The sequence below is a fragment of the Gavialis gangeticus genome, unplaced genomic scaffold, assembly GCF_001723915.1.
Source record: "Gavialis gangeticus isolate Ggan-Ray unplaced genomic scaffold, GavGan_comp1, whole genome shotgun sequence".
Lineage (NCBI taxonomy): Eukaryota > Metazoa > Chordata > Crocodylia > Gavialidae > Gavialis > Gavialis gangeticus.
The window spans coordinates 9028643-9039696 of NW_017729017.1; the positions used below are offsets into that span (position 1 = coordinate 9028643).

General features: G+C 44.8%; 1 protein-coding gene and 1 long non-coding RNA gene across 2 annotated transcripts in view; one reads left to right on the forward strand and one right to left on the reverse strand.

Moving 5' to 3' along the window:
• Positions 1–2258, forward strand: part of LOC109294642 — a 41886-nt gene extending 39628 nt beyond the window's left edge. Inside the window, exon 4 of the long non-coding RNA XR_002096592.1 lies at positions 1957–2258. This is a non-coding gene — a long non-coding RNA (uncharacterized LOC109294642). The remainder of the gene's footprint in view (positions 1–1956) is intronic.
• The window catches only part of RALY (RALY heterogeneous nuclear ribonucleoprotein), a 591199-nt gene that overhangs the window by 242031 nt on the left and 338114 nt on the right, over positions 1–11054 (reverse strand). The gene's annotated exons all lie outside the window — the stretch shown is intronic.

Genomic DNA, 11054 nt, shown 5'->3' on the forward strand with positions numbered 1-11054 from the left:
ACTAGCTAGCAAGAGACTAGATAGCAAGCCAGAGCCTTTCAGATGCTGCTGGTCCAAGAGAGAGACAGCTCACAAAAGACACAGATTACTTGACAGCTTGCTATGTTGTTTCTTCATCCTTCCCCCAGAGCACTGTGATTGAAAGGGAACCCAGAGAAAGCTCACACTCACTGGCCAGCTACAGATGTCAATACCAGACCAGACTTCCCCCCCCTCCAGCATTTCCATATATGGAAGATCACCCCATTCCCCTCCCTCTTAGTTTCTGTTTCCTGCAAGTCTTCCAAATCTCCAAATCTCTCAGAATTGATTTGGAGGCTTTGGAATTGATTTAGACCTTTTAATGGGTCTCCCTATTTGATTTGGATGCGGAGATTCAGCCACCGAATCAGGTCTAATCTCCTCCAAATCCAATTGGCTACTACAGCACTGTGCTGTAGAAGCACAGGAAGTCACTAGTGGGGAAGGGCAGTGGCGATGTGTAGGGGGTGTACAGGGGTGCACATGCACCCCCTGAGAGTGTAGGTGCCCCCCCGACCAGCCGTGCTTGCTGCTTAGGTGATGAGCAGGGGGGCAGGTGGGTGTGCCAGTGCCTGCCCTGCAGGCACTGGCCAGTTGCTGCAGCTGCTTCCTGAAGTGGCTGCAGCTACTCCCAGAACCAGCTGTAACGATTGGCCACAGTGATCAGTGATCGACTGTCACGGGGGTCCTCCCAGGCAGTACAACTGGCCATGGGGGGACCCCCCAACCCAGTCAGCAGGACTGGTCACAGGAGAGGACACCTGCCTCCCCGACTAAGGCAGCACCAGTTGGCCATAGGAAAGGGAGCATACTAATGCTTCTTGTTCTTTCATATGGTTAACCTGGAACAACTTAAGTCCAGTTTAAGGTTAGTTAACAGGTCTAATGCTTTAGGAAGCTTTAGGAAAGGAAATTTCTCTCTACAATATCACTGTTAAATTTGCATAGAAGACAGAGTGCTCTTACATGGGCCATAGTTTGATCAGGATTGCCACAGTTGCATTTTACAGAACTCCTAATACACCATTTGTACATAAAGTGACTGCAGCAGCCATGCCTGACTGGGATCCGATTTAGAACCTTCCATGTTTTTGTGAAAGGTCAAAACCAGGAGGCTTTATTGTTGGGTCAGAAATTAGATGTTTATTCCGAATGATGGTTTCATTCCACACTTTCCTCCAATCTGCTACATTGCTGTGTGCTACAAGGGCTTGTACATGTGTCCACAAAGGTTTCTCGAAGACCAAGCAGTGAGCTGGGATGTCCTTTAAATCTCTTTAGATGGGGAGGTCTGGGTTGTCATGCATGCGGACACCCTCTCTATGTAGCTTCATCATGGCGGATGTCTGGAGAAGCAATATTGGCCAGCACCAGTAACTATTGAATTGGTGTACATTTCAGGGTTCTGGAGATAGTACATGCTGCAGAATTTAATTGGACATCCATGCATTAGGTATGAGCGCTAGCAACCCAGATAGGCACACAGTACTCAGCCACTAAGAAGACCAGTGCCATAGCAGAGGTGTGCAGTACTTCAGTGGTGGCACCCCAGTTTGTTCTGCTGAGTTTTCACACTATGTTCAGCCAACTGGGGTGGAAGATGACAGCCCACTCGTGGCCCACCCTGCTATGTGGAAATCTAAAACAGGAAAATCCACAACTAATGTAATCACAACAGTGACAGAACGTCTAATGGTGTCCTGGTGAATGGAGCGACAAGCATAGAAATCATACGAGAGATATATTGCCATTTCTCAAGGTCAGTGAAGATTTCTTTGGATCATGGTTACCTACTGTGATTAGTCTCTGGAAACTCAGAATTGTTTTTTCCATGGTATACCTTATGAAGTGGACTATTTGTCTGAATCTTCTATTTCTTCCTCTCTATTTTTTAAATTGGGTATTTTGTTTCTTGTTTTCTAACCCCCATTCAAGATTCATCTTCTGCCTGAAGCACAAAGGACAAGTTGGCTTCTCCTTTCTGAAGACAGGTAACATCGTGGTAAAGCACAAGCTTCCTGTTTAGCAACCTAGGAAAGGTTCCAAATGAATCTGGAGAAGGCGGACCAGAGAGGGCCAACTTCATGCACGCAACTGACAAAAAGAGAGTGAAATAGATGCAGGAACCCCATTGCTGACCCTCCTTGAGTCATCAAAGACTTGCTGGTTTATTTTGTGATATAAACAATTCATGAAGCAAATTAAAAGGTAATAATATTTTCTTTCATCTGGATGATAGGGCTGAGGTAGTTTCATGAAGAGGCAAAAAGCGCTAAGGCCTTCACAGAGCTGTACTCAAGAGTTCATGAATCATGGGACCACAGACATACAGCTTCCACTGTGCAGGGAAAATTAAGAGCAAAGCGGGGCACACATAGTTCCAAGCTTCTCTGTTTATATCATATTCTCTTCATAATGGGAGACCCTGCCTACCCAAGTTAAGCCAGCTGATACATGGCAAGGAAAGAAAGCAATCTTATAATGCTTGAGGAAAAACTGGAAAAATCACAAGGAAGAAAAATCACAGAGCAAGTTCCTTCCTGACAGAGCCTTACTTGGACTGCAGCACCTGTCACAAGGAAAAACAAGGCTTGCTTTTCCACAGGCTCATAGTAGTATTGGCTGTTCCATTCCCTACCAAGATACCAGTGGCTTTCTTATTTCCAGTGATGTATGACATTTAGGCATGCTCATATATCCGGTGGGCAGGCTCATTTATACAGTGTTTGAAAAATAGATGGTATATGAAGTGCAATTTGGTGTTGTAGCAGAGCGCTGTCCCCCTTGGGGTGTCAGGGCATTTGATTAAAGCCCTTTTATGGAAAATCAATATTTTACTCATTACAACTTTCATTCTCCCACCTAAAAAACACCAAGATGGACTTGTAAGATGCTGCACTATACACACACGTTCACAGGCCTATTCATTAGGAGGAAGAATCCCCTCAGCATTTATTTTTATTTTATAAGCACTTACACAAGTAAATGAATTGTGAAAGGGTTCTCTGCTAATGGGCTACTAATGGGCTGCAATAGGGATGCACTACCCTGTTTATGATAAGAGTGAATAATCTGCATCAGAAATAATGCCCTAGATTCTCAGCAGGATCCTAGGCAAGGAAAGCCCACTGCTGCTCAGGAGGTAGGGTGCAAAAGTGGCCAGTACATTCCTTCTACAGCTGGTCCTGCTGTGTGCCAGGCTGCTTTCCAGTGTTACCTACATGAGCCTGAGGGATGCTTTGGGTTACATCAGTGGGCAGTGGTTTCTAGAGGATGATATGGAAGCTGTGCTTCACAGGAGACTACAGAAGTCCTGTGTGCAACAGACTGAAAAACAAACAAAAAACCCCACAGGATTGGGACTCAGAAGACCTGGATTCACTTTAGGTTTTGCTACTACCTTGCTGTGTAAGCTTAGATGAGTACTCACCTCTCAGAGGTCTTTATGGGCCTCAGTTTCCCCATCTCTAAAATGGGGATAATGAATTAACTTTCTTTGCAAAGTACCTTGAGATCTACTGTAGAAAAAAAAAGTGTGTAAAAGAGTAAGATATTGCTATTACAGCACAACAGAGATGAGAAATTGCAGAGAAGCAGGGGAGCCCTTCTTGTGCTCATTGCTTTGTCTTTATGGATAGAATCAACTGGCAGAGTGGCACAAAACAGCAGCGCTGAACTCTAGGGCCTGGGCTATTATTATCATCATTATTGTTATTATTATTAATCCCTTCCAAACATAATTATGCTTTTTTTCCTCCGAGGAGTCACTTTGCTTCCCACGCCATGATCAGTTAGTGCTGAAACTATAGCAACAGAGTGGATTGTACCATTAAAAATAAGGTTGAAGCAACAACCATAATATGTGCATACACCTGTAAATTGACTTGTCTCAGTTCTTGTAAAACAATGCTCAGGTTTGACAACTATGTGTGCTTGAGAGAGAGAGGGGGAGGGAGAAGTCTAGTGGACTGAACACTAGGGGTGCACCGATAGAGATTTTGGGGGCCAATACTGATAGCTGATTGTTAACGAGGCATATCACCCGATACCGATCCAATTTCTGATACAGCTGCGTCCAGCTGGTAAGTCTGCTGTGCTGGAAAAGGAGGTGGTGTAGGTGGGGCAGATCAATGCCTGCTGAGGTGAGGGAGGGAGTGGGGCAGACGCTGCCAAGCCAGGGTGGAGTGGGGCATAGGATGGAGCCACAGCTTGTCCGGGGGGGGGGCAGCTCCTGCTGCTGTGCACACCTGGGAGGGCATGGGGGAGTGTGTGCCCCCCAGATATGCGTGGAGTGGGGGGGGCGAGCTGGAGCTGGGGCTGCACTGGGCTTTTCTTGGTGCGGGCTGGGCTCAGGGCAAGTGGTGGCAGCACTGGGAGGGGGCTGCAGCCACCCCAAATTTTGCTGTAGCCCCTCAACCCACCCTTGCAGTGCTGCTGTCGTCCACCTGGTGCATCCCTGGCTCTTCTGGGGGATGTGGGTAGAGGCGGGGGTTGAGCTGGGGCTGTGCCGGGCAGGCAGCAACAACGCTGGGAAAGGGTGTTGTGGGGGCTTACGGGAAATTTAAAGGGGTTCCACCCCCCCCCCCCCCCCCCGGTAGCCCTCTCCCAGCACTGCCACCACCTGCCCTGAGCCCAGCCCCCACCAAGAAGAGCCCAGCATAGTCCTAGCTCCAGCCCACAGCTGCAGCCCTCCTGCCCTGCCCCATGAAGATCTGAGGGGCACACTCCCTCCCCCCCTGCACTCCCTGGATGTGCTGTGGCTGTCTCACACCCTGCCCTGACTAGTGGGCAGTGCCTGTCCCAGCCCCAGCCCCACTCTCTCCCTCATTGTGGGGGGCACTGATTTGCTCCCCCATGCCTCTTCCCTTCCCCCTCCCCTTCCTCCACAACAGACTTACCAGCTGCAAACAGCTCTCCAAGCTGCCAGGCTGTACTCTTCACTGCCTGCATGTTGTGCTGTGGCTGCACATATGCACAGGCATTTATTGGCCAAATTTTTGGATGCATGAGGATGATTTCCAATACAGCTAATTTTCCTTATATTGGTGCCGATCCAATATCGGACTTATGTATTGGTGCACCTCTATTGAGCACTAAATCGGAAGCAAAGGTACACTCAGCCTTTGCAAATCTGGACAAGAGGCTTACAGCATGTCTCTACTACCTCCAGAGTCTCTTGGCAGACACGGATCCTGCCAAGTACACCCTGCCTGCTTGCTCCCCTGTAACAAGTGGGCCATCTTAGGGCCAGCATGAAGGTTGGCCTGCCCACTGTCTAGGGCAGTCTGCCCACCTGCCTCACCTTTGATACAACTTCAGGTATTCCCAGGCAGCAGGCTGCCCTTTTAATTGCCCTGATGCCAAAGGTGAATACACAGCTCTGAACCTCCCCTAATATCATAGTGCATACCTTGCAGCTGGTCATTCTCAAAATCTCAATCTCTAGCATGTAGGAGGGTGAATGCTGTGAATATCCCTGGATTGGCTTTCCTGGTGCATTTCTGGGTTTGAAGTGTATGAATAAGAATAGGTGCCTGGGACCTGCTCAAGAATATCCCTGCTGGGACATGCTGAGGACATAGTTTAGATGTTGAATGTGTTATAAAATTGGTACTGGTCCAAATTCTTCAGCCATGCTTTAGGCAAAACTGCAGACCTCCTGCTTGCTAGGGAAATGTTCTAGTCCAGTGATTCTCAACCATGGTACCACAGAATTGCTCTATTACTTTTTTCTGTATAAAAAATAAGAGCTGACATTTTCCAAGGGGTGCCTTGAGTCTAAAAAGTTGTGATTCACTGCCCTAACTACTCAGCTATGGGTGCTAAAACACAGAGGCCACTGCTGCTATCTCCTCACACCCATTACCTAGTGGTTTTGTCTAGCTACATTTTCTTGACATGAATGCACTTACGTGTCCACAGCAGGTGCATGTATATGGCTGGGTATGTACATGGCCAGTACAAAGCCAACTGCATATATTCAGTCTACTGGTACATGCTTACATATTGACAATGCAAGGGTAGTAGAATCACAACCAAGGTTTAAGTGCCAAAAGGCTACTCACATTGTTGGAAAATTGCTATTTAGGTGCCCAAAGGGTAATATAACTCTTTCTATTATGGTGTGGGTGCATAAGCAACTTTCATCTCCCTCTCTCTATGTATTTTTTAAAGAAAAATAAAATACTAACATATGCCACTGGATTCTTATTTGTATACTGGTATATTATTTGTACAGCCTCAGAGTCACAGTCATGGGCCAGGACTGAAGTGAGCTAGGTACAGTACAAACACAGCAAAGAAAGTCATTTTTGTCCTAGAGAGCTTTTAAATTTAAAATTGTAATGATTCATAGGGTCATTTGACCAATTAGACCCCAAAATAGATGATAGCTGAGCATTCATGAGTGCATAACAAAGTTTAAAAGATTATTTATTCTGGAAAGTGTAATATATACCATTAGTTGCCCTTCTGTTTAAACTACTACAATCATCAAATCAAAGCATAGAAATCATACTACATGACAGAAGTCACTAATTACAAAAAACAGTCAGAGTAGAAATTTCATGAGCATCTAGAATAGTCAAGACAGAATGGGGGTCTAGCAGGTTAACACTCTCTTAAGCAGACTCAGGAGCCAGTTTCTTCATAGAAATCAGTCCATTTGTTCTACATGGGGATAGCTTCTCACCACAACAAACAAAACCAGTATAAGTACAAAGAACAAACACAAAAAGAAAACCTGAGGCCTTTTCCTCAGACCAGGAGAAACAACACAAACCCTGTGCTTCTCCCTACACCCCAGCCTTCCCTCTACCCCCACCCCAGCTTCCTTTCCTGAAAGCTTTTAACTTCCTCTGAGCCCAGCCTATTATCTCTGTAGGTAGGCTATTATCCCCTACTCCCCTGCAGCTGTGCTCCAGCTCCTAAGCCATGCACCTCATTACGGGGGAAGATTGCAACATTTGTTTGGATTTTTCCTTAATTTCTTACCAATTCTGGAATGTCAATAACATTTCAAAACTTACAACATGTAATGTTCTCTCTAGTAGTTTGAAAAAGGGGAAATGTTTGTTTACATTTAAAAATTGCTGGTTTTTAATACCAAATTTCATCAATATTTCAAAATTTGAAGAGTTCCTATCAGCTTTGTGAACAATCCAATATTTGAAAAACTAAATTTTCATGTAGCTGCTTGATGAAGGTATATGATCAACATACCCATTCAGATGCAAATCAGATGGGTCAGTGCAGGAGGTACTACATTCTGTAAGATAAGATCAGAAAAAGGGATCTCTGGAAACAAATGTGCACCTATTTAGTTATTTTGGGGCAATCTGCTTCAGAGAAAAAGTAGGCTGACAGAACAGATTGGAATAACCAGCTAAAGATAGCTTACTCTGACCTACATATGATCAGATGTTTATCTATGCTGTGCTATCTTTCTACTGCTCATAGACTGAATCAGTCTTACTACTGCAAAGCAATATCTTTAAAAAGCTTCCATAAATGTGATTTGGTAAAGACATCTGTGAAAGAAATCAGAACAAAACAATATGTCACGTTTCCAATGGAAAGGAAGACTGGCCAAAAATAAATGGCTCCCCACAGGATATTCCTCAGGCAAACTCTATCTTAATATCTATACCCCAGAAAAAATATCATCCTGTCATTGCAATATTGAGACAGCCACTCTTCCTATCATCAGTTATCACATTCATAATGGAAAGCACAGATTTATTAACTACCTAGTAGGTTTCGGGATCAACAGAGAATCTGGCCCATAAACTATCTTGGACTCCAGGGTCAACTCATCACATTATCCTTTCAAGGAAAACTGCGTTCCATTCTAATGAATCACAGGCATTGCTGGGGGCCAGTGTTGTTTCACAGTTCATGACCAGACATGGAAAGGAACAGATCATAGAGGATACTAGCAGAAGGGGTCACGGTTGGGGATAATGGATGGAAGAGGCTATTCCCACTAGAGGGCACACTCTCCTCTTAAGCCTGGAGCGAAACTCAAGTTCCTCAAGTCTTACCACTCCTCTCAGTAAACATCTATGAAAACCACTGGGAGATGCATGCCTCATCTCTCTTTTGTGCCTGACAGACACTATCATTTCTTTCATTAGTTCCAGTGGCAAAGGTCTGTGTAGAGGAGCAAGAGGTTCCAGCCCTGCTTGTGAACCACAGAGGTGTCCATATGATGCTATATGCTGAGGTTTGTTAGTTTGTTTTTTAAAACTTAGGCACTTACATACACAAACTACATAAAAGACTCCATTATGTTCTACACATATGTAATAATTCTGTCTTCATTTCCTAAATTAAAATGTATTTTTTTCCATGGTTAGCTTTTTGTTGTATTCTTTCATGAGTCCTGTCTGCTCTGTGTGGTCCCCCTGAGATTTTGTTGTAATAATAAGTGTATGTCATAGCCAACTTTTCCCCTTTTGCCCCATGCTTGTGCAACAAATTGTGTGTACCTAGCTGTCAGTCTCCATCCCAGAGGTGTCTGCATTTCAGTAGTGAGAGGTAAGGAATTTTGTGAATTATATTTTTTATTGGACCAACTGCATATTTGAGATAAATTTAGACAATTTTTCTCAAGTGCAAGGCAGTAGTGACAGTATTCCCACTCAGTGTGCAGAGGTAAGGAATTTTGTGAATTATATTTTTTATTGGACCAACTGCATATTTGAGATAAATTTAGACAATTTTTCTCAAGTGCAAGGCAGCAGTGACAGTATTCCCACTCAGTGTGCACACAGTTTAGGGATGATGACAGAAATGATATACATGCAGAATATCACTCTATTAATCAGTAACCAGAGAAGTTATTTGCTGCATTCAATGATGTCAATCTTTTCCCTTAGCATGCCTCCGCCCACCCTAATTTCTGTCCAGGTCCTTCAGGATGCAGCTGTATAGGGAGCTAAATGCCACTGCCTCTCATCACATGATTCACTTTTCAGGAGAGCTGCATGTGTTTGCTCCATGGGGATTCACAGAGCACTTGGGGTGGAGAGAGGCAGCTCTCCCAGAGATCAAGGAAGATGAGGAGCTTCCTCTGCCAAGGCAAACTCTTCTCTGAGCAGAGGTAATGGACTGGGATAAAATGCAGTAAATTCAAGAACCCTCTCAAAGGCTGGGATAATTTCATGTTCAATTACCCTAGCTGGGAAAATGAGAGGAGACAAGATCTTCACACAGGTGCTTGAAAGTGGCAAAGATCCCACAGGTGCAGGCGAGTGTTTTTCTACCCATCTTCAACTCTGATCAAATAATATGTCAAAGGGCAAACAAACCCAAGGAAGCCTTGCAGTGCTTCCCTCAACCCCCTCATTCCAAATCCATTGCTTGAATCCGAGCTGGTAATTATGGCAGCAAGAGATCATTGGCACCTGCTTCTGAAATATTAAGTTATTTAAATCAGCTGCATGTGTTCCCCTGGGAAGATGGGGTAGGATTTCACTGTTTTCATTTCAGCCACTTAACAGCAACTGAAACTGCACACGCATATTAGAATTCGGACAATTTGTCTACTCAGCTTTCAGAACCTGGCTAATTATTTGCCCTCTTGCCTTTCTGTTGTTTGGAAACAATAGCAATTAAGTCCATCTACCTAATTTCCCCCCGTTTTCTGGGATAAACAGGTGTGTTCAAATATAACAATACCCATTTGATTAGCAGTTTACCCTCCCTCCGCTGCAATGTTAGGATTTGCTGCTGAGGGACTTCATCCTGTTTAGAGAGAAGCTTATGAAGCTGAGTGAAGCCCTGCTGGTTTCCAGGACAGCTGGGATTTGGAAGGAAGAGAAAAAAACCCTTAAGACACTGATATATTTTTATTTAAAATTGCCCACTTTCTATTTATAGACTTGGGTTCCAGTTTTACACACACAGTGTTGTGGTTCAATATTAAGCAGGTGATGTATTTTTTCTGTGTTAAACACACACAATAGATCTTTCTTCTGTATGCTCCAATAGAGCACAACTGTCAGAGTCCCTTGGTATTCTCAAGCTAGATGGATACTTATGACTTACTTGCATGTGCACTGAGGAATGGTAGCTCTTTGTGCTTGGCTGTTAATGAGTGCACACACACAACATAGAAATTGTCTTTCCTGATGTAGCAGATCTAGCAAGTGACAGCAAGAGACCCAGTGAAGTCGTGCATAGGAATCCAGCATATGACTGGTAGCTACTGTCCATTTGACTCTATCCTTTCTAAGGTGCTTTTCCCCCTCATAATGTATATGCTCATGACTCCTGTTCATGTCAATGAGAAAGTGCATCAATAGTTGTGGTTGTGCCCAAGTGGTGAATCAGAATTCTTAGGTATAAGAACAAGGGTTTTTCTTCTTTTCCATGCTAAGTGTTATATTGTTAATTGATATCACAGGGCCAACTTTATTTTATCTTGACATGCTTAAAATATATTTATATAGTTGCATAAGTGCAATTTCTGGCGCTTATGTACAGTTTGGATTCTATTTGCAATTCTGTAGCTATATTTGCTATACTTCTGTAGCTACACAGAAGTCTGCACAGGCTCTGAGGCAGAGTAGCACACATGTAATGCCTGGTAAATTGCAAATGTTTACTTGCAGGGAGACTAAGTCTAGCAAGGGTTGGATGCTGGACCTTTATACCTGTTAGCTCATTACTGTAGTGGAAAGGGCACATGCCCATATCCTAGACCAGGGCTGGTAAGATACGGCCCGTGGGCTGGATCTGGCCTGCCAGGCGATTTCATCTAACTCATCGGTAAGTGCCTACCAATTCACTTTATCCAGCCCAGCCCCAGGTTGCCCCTGCTGTGCTTGCATGGGGCTGAGCCCCGCTCAGTCCTGTGGGGGCAGCATGCACTGTGTTCCCACCCTTGCCCATGGGATGGCCCTGACCTCGGCCCCACAAGTAGCGAAGCGGCAGTGGCACGCAGGGGAAGGGTAGCAGTGCTGGCAGTGGGTGGGGGAGAAGTGCTGGCTGCAGTGGGTGGGGGAAGCAGCAGCGGGGAGGGGGAAGCA